Raw genomic sequence first — 18,959 nt, 5'->3', positions numbered from 1 at the left:
TGCACACGAGTGCACAGCTCTAATAGTGCATAAACTTTCTTCTTTTTTGCCCAGGGCAAGAGTCCATGTACATATTAGTAAATGAAGGCCATTGTTCTCTATGTCTACTTCAACAGAAGAAAATACATTTATGGTTGTGAACAGAGTGCATTTTGTTGTTGGATTCTGTGCTTCAGTTAAACAATTCATATTTGAGGCGTTAGGAGGTCTGCCCACTGTTGAAATCACAGACATTTTACTACACCACATCCTTTCCCATGATAGGTTCAGATAGGTCCCCACTGTGTCACCAGCTAAACACAACAAAAATAGAGACAGACTTTTTTTCTGATCCTGTAAAAGTACATACATCAGAATACCAGGAACTGCATGAAACTAATATATAGCACCATGATCTGAGTCAGGTACAGCAGCTAGTTATCCGTTAGTGGGTGTTAGATCTTCACCATCACTCACTATTTCAAAAGGTAGTATGTTGAATTTTTTAAGTAAAAGTTAGAAACTTAGAAGATGCTTGCATGCCAACACCAATATTGTTATCATAAAAAGATTGAGCAGGACACAGAGGAAGAAGTGGGAGATGCAAGTGGGCACTTAAAGCCAAGCCTGATTGTTGCTGAACTCCTTGATGCACCAGTGCACAACACCAGCAATGGTCAATTAAGACATTTTCTTCTGGTGTCCCGCCTTGTCAACTCGCTTTACATTGAAAATAAATTGAATCTATATCCATTATGTAGAGGCAGATTACTCTCCCCTCTGCAAGTGTCTCTAGTTGCTGTGATGTTTTATCACCTCATCTGTGTTCAGCGGAGCACGATGAACTCTGATTGTTGACGGTTGTACAAGAAGGTTTATAATTACTAATAAAACATGTGTTATTGCAATTCAGTGAGAAAAAGCTAAAGCCGTTTAAAAAGTGGAAAGACTCACACAATGACTGAACCATTATTGACTGGAAAGGGGATGTTCACGCCAATGATGATGTCATTGTTAAGACTTATAACTCCATCTGTCTTCAGATTTGAAAATTGATCTCCCAGTGAGCACCTACTTTCTCTGACTCTCAGAAAATCAATGCACAGTTTTCCTCTGGCTAAACTGAGAACAGTATACAATGCTGGCTATCGTGATCATAGGAGGACCAATAGAAGAGGGAAGAAGAAGACATACAAAGGGATGATGCTTGGTAAATGAATGGACCTATCTATATGTATACACATCTAAAGTGGTTTTCACAAGTAAAGTAAAGAAAAACGAATCACAGCATTCCAAATCTCAGCGATCACTGCACTTGGACTGAAAGGATGTGCCAATGCTGCCAGGAAAACTGGCTTTTTGCTCACTCTTCCTTTCAGTCCCTCTGGACTCTTTATGTCACTTTGAAGGATATGGAGTGGAAATAACAGTGTTTGAAGTTAACCAGGTTGATGCCAGTGACACTCCTCTGGCTCTGCCCCAATCAGCCACAGCTGGGCTGAGCATTTAAAAAAGAGAGCGAAAGCCTAACTGCAAATAAAACATGGATGCATTTCGGAAATGTTTGTGAATACAAATTTTTTTATTGGATCTAAAAATATATGGAACGTAACCAGTGAATGTGGAGTACAGTATAGCTTAAATGACTTATCATCCACCAGACTGCTCGCAACTTGGTCGGGTTAAAGGTTTTGGCATAAGCAAAGTTCATCATCGCCTTTTACAGACACAAAAAATGTCTAATGGCAGTCTTGATGTAAGGTTATGGTTCTACACAAAGAGAGGCAATTCAATCAACACTGAGGCTGCAAACCCCAGCAATGAGACTGCGTACACAAAGATGATTGACTGGTCGGATTTGTCTGTCAAAATTAAATGTTATGATGTATCTTTTGTTGAAATTTGATACGGACGTTTCCCTTCTCATTGCTCTTGGCTCTTGGTGTGTGAGTGCAGTGTGTTGGGTGTGGCAATGTGTCAACTGAATTTTGAATCTTGGAAGCTAAATTAGTAACTTGTGAGCATGTAAGAACTAAGGGAGAAGTTTGCTCAAAAATGCTTTCCTCCGGTCACTAGATCAGGCAGATTCATGCATTTGAATTGATTTTTATTTCTGACACCCATCCTCCCAGAAATGGTGCCTCTCTCTGTCACAAACCAGAGACCTTTTACATGGTAGCTGAATGTGTTAACCACTACATTATGGATTATATTAAATGTATAGAGGTTGTTGTGACTCATCCTCCTCTGACTCAGTGAAGCAGCTTCTGCACTCTTGTTCTATGGCAGACAAAATGCTATGCAGGCATGGGGTGGATTTTCTTTCTTTTCTTTTCAAGTTTAGAATTGAAAGTAAAGGAACAATTCATATTTACAGATACTCTGGCAACAAACTGCTGCCTACAGAACTTTGATTAATAGAAAATCCCCAGTCAAAGAACCTAAGAAAAAAATAAGACTCTCTCAGAGGCAGTCATGCTGTTTGACTGACATGTGATCTTTGGAAAACACTGCACTAGAGCAGAAATCAGGTCTGAGCCACAAAGTATGAGGACAAACTGAAAAGAACACAGACAGCAGCGATTGATTGCTTAGCAGTAACATTTCAGACAACAGACTAGAAGACAGAGAAGAGTTATAGATTACCAATTTGTGTGAAAAGGTTGCATTGCTGTCCTGTGAGACGTAAACATGCCTTACATCACTATTTGTATGTTACTGTAGGTTTGTACACTGTTTCTTTTGCATGTGTGTCTACTCGTCAAGATGTAGTATGACATTGAAATTCTGTCTTGCTTCCAGAAACTCATTTCTCCCTCGACTGTGACTTTGGTTTCTACAGCTCTAGGAAGCAAATGTCAGCTGGGTTGAAAGCCACAGTACAGTGACTCTCAATGACAGCAGCAGCACAGAGACTGCTGGTGCTTGACTCTGTTTGACTCCTACACACTCATGATGTGAAAAGCCTTATAAAGCAAGGTTTCCCCCTATTGAATCCAGCATAACTGTACACACTGCACATCACTGTGAGATTAGTTCACCTTGCTTGCTTAAGGTTAACCCTCAATAGCAGTGATGAAGGCTTCATTGTAAGTCAAGAAAAGCTTTAGACTAGCTTTATTATATTCTCTAACAGCTTAGTCGAATGAGCTGTGTCACTATAAATCGTATCTGTTATCTGTTTAAACAAAGACAGCTGAAGCAGCTACTCAGACTGGCTTCTCTAAGGCAACAGGCAGGAAATTACCAGTAACCAGTACCAGTGTTGGGAAGGTTGCTTTTAAGATGTATTCCACTACAGATTACAGAATACATGCCCCAAAATGTAGTTTGTAACGTATTCTGTTAAGTTACGTGAGTAACATACTCTGAATACGTTGGATTACTTAATATATTGGTCATGCTTTTCACAACTACATGAATGTACAATTGCTGTGTGATTTATTACTATTGCTGAACCGAACATGATTATTTGCAGCTAGCAGGTTGTTAATTCTATCCATCAAGTCTAGCTCTCTATGCACTAACCTCAGCTAACACCAGCTAACAATGTTAGCTCGGTTGTGAGTAGCCTTCAGTAATAGTCATAAATCACACAGCAATAGTACATCGAAGATAGTGATGTGGCACATAACCCTGGTAGCTACCACAACTAAAACAAGCTAGTTGCAGTAGGCTAAGGTTAGTTTTTTTTTTTAAAAGAACTTACTTCCAGATGTTTCTTTAGGTTGGAGTCTTTTGATGCTGAGAGCAGGTTGGTTGCTGGTGTTGTGCCAAAAAGTGATTGTCTGCCAAAAACTGATTTCCAGTGTAGCTGTGTGTTGTTGTTTTTGTGTGTGTGTGTGTGTGTGTGTAATATCGTTACGTATGTTGCTAAATAGACTTTGGTGAACAGGTATTACAAAGGGGTTATATATAAAATTAAAAAATTACCTGTTTCTCAAGTATCTTTGTAACTGTGTTACAATCAGCTCCTTTTTGTCCACTTAAAATATGTTTACAGAACTATTTTTGCATTTGTTGCAATTTTAGCTGTCCTCTTGGCCAGATTACTATTAAAAGAGACATTTTTAAAGTCAACAAGAATTTTTTTTAACTGCATAAATAAAGAATACATAAAATTCACTGCCACAAATTGATTGCAGCTTCTACCTTGTTACAGGAATGTTGTTTGTTGCTCAAGTTGACTCATGAGGGATACATTTGACATATGTTTCACATATTATAGACCAACAAGTTATTTATAGCAGTTTAAATACAAACGATCAGTTTTTGGCACAACACTGACAGATTTCGCCCATCCCTTTCTTCTTTAAATGTAAAGTGGTGTTGGAATTTCCAAGTAAGAAATGCATTCCTGCTTGTGCACTCCTGGCTCTGTTGTGCTGGCTCCAGGTCCATTGCGTAACTGACACCACCAACATTAACAGGACGCTTACATTAGAGCCTCTTATTGCGTGTTTGTTTGGGTTTCTTGGAATGCGTGGAATTACCAAAATTAAATAGGGGATAGCCTAACATATAAAACAGAAAAAGATCGCAGTGTAATCCATTTATATCAACAAAGTAGCTGTATTGTAATTATCACCTATTTAAATGGTAACTTTTACGGAATACAGTTACTCATATTTTGTGTTTTAAATGCGTAATGCCAGTACATGTATCCCATCACTCCCCAACACTGACCAGTACATGACCATGTCTAGGCCCACAAATCAACTAGATCAGGAAATACTGAACCCCAGATTGCACACACCCCAGGTGTGTGAATGTGGTGAACAAAGTTTGTAATGTAAAATTCTTTGAATGCTCAGTGAGAACTGAAAAAAAAACCTTCATTAACACAAGTCTATTAACATGTAGACATAGCTTGATCCAATTTTATTTTTATAATTGAGAAAAACACGGCATCTACCAGCAGCTTCCCACCTCCATGGTCATGTGCTATCTCACATGATATTTTGTTTGGTACTGATTGCTAAGAGTAGACAAAGGTGTGATCAGCATCTATACCTGAAATCTTTGTCACACATACTGCCCAACTTATCAACATATAGAGATTGTCTTGACATTTCTTTCTTAACAGATCTACGGTTGTGAAACCAGTATTGGTCCTGTCAAGGAAATTTGGAGTCCTTTTATTCAAAAACTGTTAATATTTTGAATAATGCTTCTGGTGTGTTGTTGCAAAGAATAAAGAGTGTACAAGTACATGACAATATTTATGAAAAATGAGCAGCAATATGCTACGTTGCTGTGAATAGTTGTGATCAGTATGCATGAGTCCATAGAGGAGATAAAGATATAAATCTAAGTAAGCATACATTTGGTCCCCTTTTAAACAGTGTCTAAAGTTAATGTTGACATGTTTAAAAACTCCAGGAGGAAAATGAGCTTTTTCATGCATTATTCAACAAAAATATAAGAAATAAAAGAAATATGTTCTTCTAGATGAGACTAGTCTGACTTTGGCTTGCTCTTCAATGCAATATTTTTTCCCTCTCAAATCCCACCTCAACCTTTCACCGGATTCAAAGTATGGATATGACTTGGCCATCCAGTAACAAGCCATTCCTCCTGGATGGTTCTTGGTCAGTTTCTTGTGTTTTGTTATAATTCTGTATTATGGTTTATGTTCTGATTCTCTATTTGTTATTGTTGTTGTTATTAACTGGTGTTTCGATTTAATTGTTGTTAAGAGTTTAGTTCTTAGGTTTTGATTCTGTGCTTCTCAGTGTCTGTGCCTCTGTCTCTGTCCTGGTCCCACGTCTCTATGTTCCCTCTGTTGCCATGTCTGTAATGTTGTGTCTCTTAGTCTGTGTCCGTGTGCACTTGTCATATTTCCTGTTTTACTTTGATCATCATGTGTGCTTTGTTATTGTGTCTAGTTTTACCTCCCTTGTCTTGTACTGCTTAATTTTTCTCAGCTGTTTGCCTCCTGTCTCGCGTTCCCCGATTACTCTGCTGTGTATTTTAGTCCTTTGTCATTCACTGCTTGCTGTCATGTCATACACAGTGTTGCCAACTTGCCGACTTTGTCGCTATATTTAGCGAGTTTTCAGAGCAACTTTTTTTTCTGAAAAGCAACTAGCAACAAATCTGGCGACTTTTGCTGGTGTTATTGGAGACTTAATGACAGACTTTTTGATGTGAAAGCACATATCGCTCTCAACAAGCAGCGGGTTCTGCCATGGGCACCTTGCCAGTGCCAAAGCGTTCACAGTCCTCACGCACCAGTCGCTCCCAGCTGCTGTCAGAGCAGATGGTCACTGCAGATCAGGTTTCCATAACACAACCTGACACAGACAACTATTCACACCAATTTAGAATCACAGATTATCCTAATCAAATGCAAGTCTTTGGACTGTGGGATGAACTGGGGTACCTGGAAAGAACGCATGCAAACGTGGAGAGGACATGTAAATTCCACAGAAATGCTCCCACAGTGACAGTCCTATTGGTAATCATCCATCCATTTGCTCCCGCTTATCCTTTTCAGGGTCGCGGGGGGCGCTGGAGCCTATCCCAGCTGTCATAGGGCGAGAGGCGGGGTACACCCTGGACAGGTCGCCAGTCTGTCGCAGGGCTAACACACAGGGACAGACAACCATTTGCACTCACATTCATTCGCACATTCACACCTAGTGGCAATTTGGATTATCTAGTTAACCTATCCCCACAAGCTGCATGTCTTTGGACGGTGGGAGGAAGCCGGAGTACCCGGAGGGAACCCACACAAACACGGGGAGAATAGGCCTGATGTTGGAATTGAACTCAGGACCTTCTTGCTGTGCGGCAACAGTGCTAACCACTGTGCCACCGTGCTGCCCCTATTGGTAATCAGTCTGCTAAATTAACACCTATCATGTCCAAAAACACTTTTTTTGACCACTGTGGAAGCCAAATGGATATTCTTTGACTCTTTGAAAGCACTCTGCCGGTGACATCTTTCTGAGGTTTGGGTGTGTCTGAGGGCTTCCTCTCCTATTTGCTTCTTCCGCTGCTTAGATCTTTTTCATGATTTTTCATGTGTTTGAATAAACTAGTGGTATTTCAAATAGCCTTCACACACACAAAGCTTGCAATGTTTTCATTTACAACTGTAAAATCTCTCTTCGGGACACTCCTCTTGGACTCTACCATCATGCTCTGCTGTGAACATATGTGTGCTTAGCACCATTGAGTCACGTGATGGCAAGAAAACAAAACACAGGGAAACAAAGTGTGCATGCAAAATGTGAGAGGAGCAGTGTTTGCATAGGGATGTCTAATTTGAGAAACTAAAACTAAAGCTTCAACCCCATTAAGCTAGTTTAAGTCCTGTACCAATATCAGTTAAATCAGTGGTTGAATATACATAGAAGGCTTCCCATTACATATTGTCCCAGGAAAGTGTAGCAGAAGCAATGGCCACTGCTTGCCACTGTGAATAATAAAAGTGACACAGAAACAGGTGAGTCATAACCAGTGATGAGATAGTCCTCAGGAGTAACTGGTCAGACTTATCTTTGCTTACATTAACATCAGCAAAAACAATGTATGCAGGGGTTTGCATGGCCAAATAGCAAGTAGATGTAATCTAGATATAATATCTAGATGGTCCATATGTTGCACCTTTAATGTTACTTTTAACAATAATATATTGTTTCATTGAATTATAAATGCTGTCTACTTTAATACTGTGGTAAAATCTGCAGTATCCAGCAAACTGTTCTGTTTGAACTTTCCCATTTTCTTGCGTTGCTGAGGTTAGAGAGAAGCCTCAACCATTTGTCTACCATAGGTAGACAAAATAACAGTCTTTTTAAAAAACAAAAACACATGGCCAATCAATAAAAGGCCAAATATGCTGATGTTTTTCAGGCTTTTTGTTTCACTATTGACAATGGCTGCCTCCTCCCAGGGTGCCAGGATTGGCCATGAAGTCTGTTTTTATTTGCTGCTCCTCTTAAACATCATAATCAGGGTGACTGCATGGGACTCTGAGTTTTATGTAAATGACATATAAGCCGATTACAAGTGAGGCAGTTCCGCTGTAAACATTATTTATTTTATGGACTTCCAATTTTCCCGACCAGATGCGATAAAGTGAGAATACTATTATGGCCATTATCACTGCATTGCATTATTGTTGTATTATGAGGATATTTCTCATGTCACACAAGGTAAGTAGTTTTTCTCCCAGAGACACTGGAAATTTGTCTTCCATGTGAGAGAGGCAGAGATAAGACAGATTGTTGATTTGTATGGCAGTGCTATCAGCTTTAATAGTTCTGATGTGTTTTTTCTATATTCTCCCTGGAACAAAGGGCCGTTCTAGAAATGTTTTATGGTTGTAGAAAGTGTCATGGGGCTACAGAAATATTGGAAAGGTGAATAAGCCATTCTTATTTCTCTCCTCTAAAACTAATATCTCCTCCTTCACCTTGACCAGCACTGCTGACCTTCATACAGACAAGTGGGATTTCTCATACGGGGATAGCAAATGACTGGGCTGCAACACATGCAAAATAACGACAAGTCTTGAAGGCTGTTGAACTAGAGAATGTAACAATATTCCCTATTAGGGTAAATAGAGTGTGTTTTCATACTGTTTCCTCAAGGATGAGAAGTAATATCTGACGAAATAACTTAAAACTTGTGGTTTTAAATAACAAGGAGGATTTTTTTATTATATGTTTATATATATGTTTATATATATATATATATATATATATATATATATATATATATTATCTCTGTCCAGAAGAGCGCAGTCCTGGGAACAGCTAAGATACTGCGCAGGACCCTCAAGCTCCCAGGCCTCTGGTAGAGGATCCGAGCTTGAAGGATAAACCGCCCGCAGGGGCGTGCTGGGTGTTTTTTTTTTTTTTTTTTTTTTTATTATTATTATTATTATTACTACACAGCATCAATTTATGAGACTAAATAGGCTTTAGTAAGTTTTACTATGACCTTTAAAGATTTCATCACATTGATTTCCTCAATATTCAAAACGGCACCTGCTTTCAGTCCAGTCAACAATGCCAGAACTAGTTGTTCAGTGTCATTTTAAAATATTGATGCTCAGAGATGAAAATGCCTAAGAGAAAAAGTGCAAGTTAGAGTTCAAACGGAGCAAGAAAGCACTCATGAAATGTGTTGTACGTGACAGGCTGTACAAGACAGTGATAGAGGACTCAGGGGAATCATTTCTCGTCTTCCTGACACAGGTCACTGATGTAGTTAAAAAGCTCAGTGGAAGCACCTTGCCCAAGGTGCAAGAGTAAACCCTGGATTTGCACTTTACTTTTACACACGTACTGCAGGTGTTTTTGAAGAAATCCTATGACCATATCTTCAAAGGTCTTATCTGGAGGGTGCTTTGATTATATGGTGCTGCAGTTGTAAACATGGTATTCTTTGTAGCTCTTTCTTAGTGGATGTTGAATTCCGCTAAGTTTGATCTTTGTCACCTCTTGTATTTGTGATTTTAATGTACAGAAATTTGAGGTACAAGCACAAGATGTGAGGACCTGCTTTGATAACTTCAGACTTGCATCTCTGCTTTTATGCCAATAATGTGGTTCTGCTGGCTTTGTCAGCATGTGACCTCTATTGTGGTTTACGTCAGTTTCCAGCCAAGTGTGAAATGGTCAGGATGAGAGAGGATTCTTTCAGTTACAAGGAGTTTTCACTTCCCAAGCGCTTGCTCATAGAAAGTCTTCTGATTGTTGGTAAATGGACTGATTCTTAGTGCTTTTCTACTCTCCCAGAGTACTCAGAGCGCTCTATACAACATGCCACATTCACCCAATCACACCCATTCTCACAAGCACTTTATCTGCACACATTATTACTGCATGCATCGGAGAGTTGAGGTTAGTATCTTGCTCAAGGATACTTGACATGCAGACTGGAGGAGCCAGGGATCAAACCACCAACCTTCCGATCAGTAGGAAGGTGGTCTGCTTCAGTTTTGTTTTCTCTGTATCATTGTAGGGTCTTTACCTTACAGTATAAAATGCCTTAAGGCGACTGCTAGTGTGATTTGGCGCTATATTAATACTGACTGAATTCAATTGATTTTAACTGACGTCTTCCTCAAAGAATCAGTAAAGGCCCAATCAAGTGGCTTTATTGTCCACCATATACAGTGGTACAGTACACAGTGAACCGAGACAGCGTTCCTCCAAGACCATGGTACTACATATAACAAAAAATCAACACATACGGTGCAAGTGTGCAAAAATTGCAAAAAACAGTGCAACACCAGACAGAACAGAACAATACTGACACAAGACAGTGCAATAGAAAAGTGCGACAATGACAGTGGAGACTGAGCATTGTGCAAAAAGTACTTGAGGTATGGAATGTATAATGGTGTGTGAGTGTGTGTCAGTCCAGTTGCTGAGTGTTCAGGAGTCTGACGGCTTAGGGGAAGAAAGAGTGTGTGTGAGGGGTGTGTGGGGTCCTCTGCAATGCTGGTGGCTTTGTGGCTGCGATAAGTGTCTGTAATGGAGGGAAAATAGGCTCCAATGATCTTCTCAGCTGTTCTTATTATCTGCTGTAGGGTCTTGCAGTCCAACATGCTGCATTTTTTATACCAGACAGTGATGCTGCTCAGGATGCTCTTAATAGTCCCTCTGTGGAAGGTCGTGAGAATGGGTCGTGAAGGTGATCTTTTCTCAGCTTTTGTAGGAAGTACAGATGCTGTTGGGCTTTCTTAGATATGGGGCTAGTTTTGAGGGACCAGGAGAGGTTCTTCGCCAGGTGAACACAAAGGAATTCGGGGCCCTTGATGACCTCCACATTGATGCTCTCCTGAAGTCGACAATCATCTCTTTTGTTTTGTTCAGAGACAGGTTCTTGACTCTACACCAGTCCGTTAGCTGTTGCACCTCCTTTCTGTATGCTGACTTGTCGTTCTTGCTAATGAGACCCACCACAGTCGTGTCATCAGCAAACTTGATGATGTGGTTCAAACTGTGTATTGCTGCACAGTTGTGAGTGAGCAGAGTGAACAGCAGTGGGCTGAGCACAGTGCTCAGTGTATAGTGTTGGAGATATAGTTACCAAGCTGGACTGACTGAGGTCTGTCCGTCATAAAGTCCAGGATCCAGGTGCAGAGGAAGGTTTTCAAGCCCAGCTGGCTCAGTTTTCAATTAAGGTGCTGAGGAATTATTGTGATGAATGCTGAACTGAAATCTATGAACAGCATTTGTATATACATGTCCTTGGCGTCCAGGTGGATGAGAGCCAGATGTAGAGTGGTGGCGATGGCATCATCTGTTGACCGGTTGGGGAGATAGACAAACTGTAGTGGGTCCAGTGCGGGTGCCAGCAGGGTCTTAATGTGCCTCATGATGAGTGGATTCTCTGGCCGTACGAGCACTTTTCTGCTCTGATGGCTCGAGATGGTTTGATCCTCGATGTTCTCAGGGCCGCCTTGTCACCTGCTCCGACGGCAGAGTCTCAAGTCTTTATAAGTTCATGCACCTCTGCAGTCATCCGCAGTTTCTGGTTGGAGCGTGTTATGATAATCTTGGAGACAGTGACATCATTGATGCACTTGCTGATGTAGCTGGTCACAGATGATGTGTACTCCTCTAAGTTGGTACAGTCGCCATTTGTTGCAGCCTCCCTGAACATGTCCCAGTCAGTGTGCTCAATACAGTCAGAGATGGCTCCTGCACACCAGGTTCTCACCTGTCTCGGAACTGGTTTGCAGCGTCCAACGAGTGGCCTGTATGCCAGAATTAGCATAACAGACATGTGATCTGAATATCTGAGTTGGGGGCGGGGCTTCGCTCAATACACTCTGGGAGTGTTTGTGTATACAAGATCCAGCACATTTCCCCCTGGTCGCAAAGTCCACATGTTGATGTAATTTCAGGAGCACTGACTTGACGAGAATAAACAGTCCATCGGGGTGTGAGTTCTGCAGCTCGCAGAGCGCCTCTTTAGCACTAGCCCTGGGTGGAAAGTACACTCCTGTAATGAGCACAGTAGTGAATTCCTGAGGTAATAAAAAGTTACAAACCAATACAAACCAGCGATAAGCAGTAATTAGAAACTAGCACAGAGTTCTTGGACCATTCCATGTTGCTGTAGACACACAAGCCACCACCGCAAGTCTTACTGCACAGAGCTGCAGTTCTGTCATCACAAAAATGAGGTGAGCCTGTGTAGCTGAATGACAGCGTCTGGAACTCTGTCACTGACCCGTGTTTCTGTGAAAACAAAGATGCAGCAGCCCCTAAATTCACGCTGTGTGGTCCACTGGAATCGGATGCAGTCCAGCTTATTGCCCAGGGAGCAAACGTTTGAGAGCAGGATTGATGGGCGGGGCAGCTGGCTTGGATTTGCTCTTAGCCTTACACGGACCCCATCATGTTAGCCGTGCTTCCGCTTCCTCGCACACTGCTTTCAGCTACCCATTCCTCTGCCACCGGCATCAGGCGACGCCAAGGTCTGGAGGCCTGGTTCCGTAGCAACCCGAGGAAGCCCAGTGCCTCCAGAATTTCCTGATGATGAAGCTCAGTTTTTGTATAATGCTTGTAATTTCGGAATCTTTGACATTGGTTGACACAAACACCACTTGTTCTGGTGTCCATGTGGCTCAGAAGTCACGATAAAAGGTGATAATAAAAACCAAAAAACAGCACCATTTAATCTGCTGAGGCTGCTACGGGCTATTTGGGACAGCTCTAATCTCGAAGCAAGATTTAAGCAGAGTCTGAATTTTGTTCCTAGAGGAGCGCTGTCACGGTTGTTAAAGAGTAGACTCAGGCGCGGAGCTCAGAAATAAAGACAGTGCGTTTATTTAGAGTGCAGCAACATGACAACAGTTCAAATGTGCAACAATGGTGATAGTGCGTCCTTCCTTCCGTGTAAGCCCATGCATGGTAGTGAGTGCCCGTCTCTCCTCCAAGTGCTTCCTTTGTGTCCGTGAATCCTCCGTCAATCCCTGGGTGAACACACACACGACAGCAAAATGAGTACGTAGCTCAGACAATACTTCAATCACGCTAGCGGCTCGAAAACACTACCAGGCTTAGTGCAATACTCCAGTGCTGTCTGTCGCTCAGCCACACCATTAAGTAGCCCTGCCGAAGGTGGTAGTAGATTGGCAGCAGCCGGTGGATTGATTGCAGGTGCGGCAGCTCCTGGGCGACAGCACTTCCGGGTCGGAGGTAGCCTGTTGCTAGGTTACCTCCTAACACATGACAGCGGAGCCAGAGGGGAAGACAGGGCGATAGGAGAGACACATACACACGCACACAGATATACACACTGGCAGGTCCACCGGTCAGGGCGCCATCAGATCCTGGCAAGCGCAAATAGCGATCAAGGTTCTATAAAAAAAAGAAAGATTAAAAAATTACTGATAAACATTAGCAGTTACCTGTGAAATGTTTTAAAAACAACCAATAAAATAATCAAATTGCTAGTGGTCTGATAGAGAGTTAGAACCAAGCAGTAGAATTTTAAACTAACTGAAATCTCTCCTTTACGCTAAGTAAAGTTCTTTACAGTAATTAAGTCTGAACATGATGATGAATGAGTGAATGGTCATTTTTAAATCTGTGAATGAAAGAAAGGGTATTATATCAGAGCTCATCCTAAGCTGAAGGAGACAAAATTACACCACAGTCTGAACAGTAAAGGGGAGACGTAAATTAGAAAGTTTTCCAAGATTTGGAACCTCTTGTAAATAGACGGTGGGAAATAAAACAAACAAAATAGTAAATTTTATAGAGTTAGCTGTCAATAAATGTCCACACCTATGTAATCTTGAGAAGGCTGTAAAATGGTGTCCAGTAACAGTTAGTAATTCAGTGACTCTCACGTCTGTCCGATGACAGCGATACCAAACTGGCCTGACACTATCTGTCCCACTATGAGGTGAGTTGTTGAGGATATCCTGAACTTTTCTTTCAGTAAGCACGGCTGTTTTTGCCACTGTGTGCTTTCTTTAAAGTTGAGCTAACATTACTGGACATTGAGTATTAGCTTGTAATGAGCACAGCATTAAAATTATCTGGGATAATGTTAGCGTTTAACCAGATAGTGTTGTTATTTAGCCAGCTTGCTCTCAACTGTCTAGAAGGTGACGGGAGGGTCGCATGTCCAATTCTTGACAATGAGTAATTGCAATTAATCATGTTTTTGTGCGTTAGAGCCCTGACTTCAGTTTAGGAGATGAGGCTTGATGTGAAGACGAAGAGAATGACATTTTACCCAGATACCGGTCACGTTGTCTCTTTGGTGAAGGGAACTCCTTCTCACATGATTTTGCGTCTGTGGCATTCCAACACCTAGAAGCTCTCCGTCCTCTGCCTTTGGCATACTATGTATGTGGCAAGTCTCTAGCTGAATACATATAAAACGTGATTAGGTAGGACAGCAATGTCCATTACAGGCACTGTGTTCAAGATTCCGGGTCCAACATGACGGCTTCCACAAACTAGCACTTGCTCTTATGTATTTTGATTTTTCAAAGATATAATTACAAATTAATTAATGTGTATTGATGAGTAAAAGATTCTTTTTTTCAATTAAATAACAATAAACAACTCACTGTACCTTTAACACAGAAGTAGGAAGCATGTTTGTTGTAGCATTCAAAAATGTGCACATTTCTGAATGCTACACCAAGTCACGCACACTTACACGTGGCCTGTAAAATATATAAATTTAGAAAAGTCAAACACTCAACATGAGCAACATAATGACTCACCTACAAGAGTTAGAGCAGGTTATGTGGTTGTTCTTTATTCTCTGCTACAGGCTAAATTCCATGTAGTTCCACTTTACCTGTTGTTGTAGCTTTTATGTTGTAGGATGTGTCATTATGCAGTCCCTCTCTCTCCCTTGGCAGATCTAACCTGACATGTTTTTCTCTGGTTTTCGTTTGGAAAAAATAATCTTCTGTTAAATCAGTCTGGGTTTTTTTTTTTTTTTGCTGTTTTGAATTTTTCCTGATTGGCTCTAGGGCACTGAGAGTGTACATGTATTAGTTTTGGCCTTAGTCCTGTGTTGAATTTTTATTATTCTTGTGTACTTTTATGTAAGGCCTGCACTGAACGAACAGCCTAACAACATAAAAAAAGCACCAATTTATTTCTTTTGAAGAAATAAATAGAGGGTTAGACATTTACTTAAGGCATTACATTTTGTTTCAGTGAATATAAACAACTAATTACATTTATTTTATATGTCTTTTGCTCCTGTGAGAACACTGATTCTTTGTTTGCACATTTTTATTTATAATAATAACTTAGACACACATAACCATAACCAGCAAAAAGTGGACAGTTTTTATCTTGAGAGAGGTCCATGTGACTATGAATATAACAGTTGGTCCTCGTGTTCCTCCTGCAAAGAACAAGTTTGTGGATCGTGATTCCTGCATTTGTTTCAAAAATGAAACACTTATTTCAGATGGGATTGAAGTGCAGGCCTTCAGTGTGGCCTTCAGTTATATAATAATTGTATAATTTGAAATTCACTGCGGTGGTGTACTGAGTCAGAACAACAAAAATGGTTTCCTTGTTGGACAAATTAATTATTCTGGTGCACATTTGAAATGAACTCCAAGATCATTTCAAATGTGAGATGTCTGAACTTAAAAATGTGTTATGTTCATTATGATTTTTTTTCCTAATTGACTTCTATTGTAATATGAAGGACATCTTTTAGCATTAATTCTTTTCAAGTTTCTAGTTCAGAACTGTGTTTTTATGTTTAAATTTTAAAATGCATTTACTAAGTAGTTCCACCGTTAGCAAAAATGTTACCAAATGACTTTTTCACCATCAACAGCACGACTGAAGATACTGACTTTGCTGCTAAGTATGGATATCAGTTCTTGTAAAGCCATATTGAGTGTAAAAACAGATTCAATATGAACTCCCTTATATTAGACAGTAAAAGTGAATTTAAAAAAAAAGGTGTGACTTACACACTATCTTTTTACTGAGGGTATGCACCACCCATAAGCCCTGAAGTCCTGGCACCAAGGACACTTTCTTTGGCAGATTAACTTACTTGTGATAAGAGCATCCCCCCTCTCTCCTCAATTGTCTCTGCCCCTGTGAGTCTCCCTGTCCTGCCTCTCTGCTTGCTTTGCAATCTGGAAAATTCTGGTTTTAAAAATACTGCAAGGCTTCCTTTGTTATACTAAGCCCGTTTTTGTTCCCCCTCTACCTTATTTATGTTGTTGTTCTCCTCAAATAACAGCAGGACTGGTCTACGCGAGCTGGAGGAAAAAAGGAAAGGAGTGTATGGAAGAGAGAGGCAGAGTATATAGTTTAGGGTGAGAGGAAGCTGCTGCACCGTCAGAGCGAGCAGGGAGAAGGAGAGGATGGCAGAGAAAGTTTACAAGGCGTAGTTTAGGAGGAAATGCGTGAGAGAAGCCGGGGAATCTGTGGTGGCCAGCTGCAAGAGGGGAGATAGCGGAGAAAGGCTTTTAATTCTCAATCCCCACAGAGCCTTTGAAAATTACCAATCTTCTTATCACAGACGCAGGGCTGCTTATGCAAATTGTTGTGGAGTGGAACGTTTAAACGGAAAATTACTCGACAGCATTTTTTCTCTTCCTCTTCCCTCTCCCTCTCTCTTCCACACAGAAAGCCTGTTTTGAGTCTCAGATAAGAAGATGAATTGCTCTCTCCGTGCTTTGAAGCGCGTCAGGATTTAAAGACTCCAGCCTCGGCTCTGGTCTAACGCCACTGCTCCCGCTGCCTTTGTAGCAGAAAACAGGCTGGGAAAAAATGGGAGAAAAAGCATTTCGAGACAACATAGATTCTCTGCTCCAACACATCGTCCCCGCCTGAGGAGACAAGAAGCAAACATATATATATATATATATATATATATATATATATACATATTCCCTAACCACTGCTCTTCCCTCCATTTTGCTGAATATTTCTGCTTAACACAAGCAATACTGCCTCAGCACCCCCCCCCCCCCCCACACACACACACACACACACCCGCCAACCAGATATGGCAAATAGTTGTTGACACGGGCGTTTAAAGTTTATGTACTCTTTGGAATGAATCCTTGCTCTGTTTGAAATGTAAATTGTACCACAAGTAACAGAAAAAATAAATTGAAAACAGTATTAATGCACAATTAGTTAAAATGTTAGCTAAACACTTAAAAGGGATTCACTATAATATATGTCACGCCTTTTCTTGTGCAACTTTAAATATTTATTTCCACTCTACACAGACTGCTACAGTACTTTGCTATCTAATGACTACTAAATAAAAACATTTAATAAGACTTTTAAAAGAAGAAGAGTGCCCATATTTATTTTGAAGAATAACAGAAGAGAAAAAATGTTCCCTCTGAACCATCAGACTCTACAGTCAGTAAATAAAACAAACACAAACCAAAACAGACAGCATACTAACCGTACATTAAAACAAACGTATAATTTACAGAAAAATTCTAATCCTGACTAACTTTACAGGTACTATTTATACTTGTATGTACAACTGACATAATGGGTATTAATTTCATTGCCATTGCAGAGTTACTAGTTTCTGGTTTATATGAAAAAAAAAAAGAACCATTGTTTTTAATAATATGACAGTCAATCAAATTCTGAATGTGTAACACAAAGTAAAAACTGTTAAACAACAGACAACATAATAAAATTTTAGAGATAGTAAAATTGAACATAGTGGGTCACGTCCCATTAAGGAGAAGCAATCAAGCTACACCTCGTTATACATCACCGGTAATTACAGAATCATGTAATTATATCATATTGCCTTAAACAGTGTTCAGCTTTAATGCTATGTATAAACCCTGACACTGGAAATATAATTATAAAATCTTGCAAATAAGTAAAAAAGAAAGAAAAGTGCATTCTTCAACAAGTCAAACATTCTCTGTTTTTAGCGTTGTGTGCTAAAAGCCTCTTATGACTGAAGCTATTAAGCACTGTAACATCTTTGTGCAAATCAAGTTCCTTTTTTTTAACAGGTGCTAATTTAATGATTACCTTTTTAGCTGCTTTGGAGTAAAGAGATAAACCTGCAGAAATCATTCTAGCATATTTTTTTCTTTGTGTTGTTCTCTTGATTTTAAAGTTAAGAAATGATATGAGTGGTAAACGAGATAATTAATAGATCAGCCTGAGACGCTGAATACGTTCAGGGGAAGAGCAATGCAACAGGACCATTTCTATTAATGCATTTTATCAGTATTTGTTTGTGTGACCCAGAATCATCTTCTTCCTCTGAAGCTGTGTTGATCTCATTTGGCTGAAATGCCACTTCCTTTGTTTCGCCATGTGTATTTTCAAAATGTCAGCTGTTGTTTTTATTCATTCATATTCTAAGTGCATCAGCTGTGTGCTATGGGGTTGCTTTAAATTAGCTGGGGACGGAAAAGCACGCGTTGTGGCTATGTAGTTATTAAAATGGAGCTTGGCCTTTACATCAGTCAGTGCACCACATGGACATTGGCGAACGCTGTTTGTGTGGAAAAATTATTAAAATCATGTAGATATGAATGTTGTCACTCTTATGAAATAACAAATGTTCGGTTGAATCAAAGCTGTCTTAGAAAAACAAAAGCTGGCACAATAACAAATATGAATATTTAATGAGAATAGCACAGTCTTCATGTACACTGTAATTTCTAATTAGTTAACCTTACTAAGAAAAATCATGCCCACTGCTACCCACAAGAAAGAAGTAAAATGGAATACAAAAAAATGTGTTGTACTAACAAAGTATTTTTATTGTAGTTTACACAAGTTTAACAAAAAAAATTTATTGAATACTTAATATTTTAAGACAGAGGTACTCCGTACTAATGTGGAACTTCCTGCAACTTATTAACTATTAGTTGTATTTATGAAAATCAAATGCTACTCATGTTATACAAATGCCTCAGAAATCCATAGAGATCAATAAAAACTGGCACATTCTCCTAAAACAGTCACATATACACAATACATATAATAAAAATA

The 18,959-nt window shown here is 40.0% G+C and overlaps 1 long non-coding RNA gene across 1 annotated transcript; it reads right to left on the bottom strand.

The window, feature by feature from the left end:
* Positions 1 to 13,039: 13,039 nt before the first annotated feature.
* LOC146658431 (uncharacterized) lies at positions 13,040 to 16,304 on the bottom strand. The gene is made up of 3 exons (XR_014913758.1): positions 16,171 to 16,304; positions 14,203 to 14,334; positions 13,040 to 13,316 (listed from the first exon to the last, which is right to left on the bottom strand). It is a non-coding gene; the product is annotated as an uncharacterized LOC146658431 (long non-coding RNA).
* Positions 16,305 to 18,959: the final 2,655 nt, after the last annotated feature.

The sequence above is a fragment of the Rhamphochromis longiceps genome, linkage group LG11 (genome assembly GCF_057381845.1).
Source record: "Rhamphochromis longiceps isolate RC_006_pf linkage group LG11, R_longiceps_female_GT1.1, whole genome shotgun sequence".
NCBI lineage: Eukaryota > Metazoa > Chordata > Actinopteri > Cichliformes > Cichlidae > Rhamphochromis > Rhamphochromis longiceps.
Note: the sequence above shows the minus strand (reverse complement) of the source record. Positions and strands in the feature narration are given on the sequence as shown.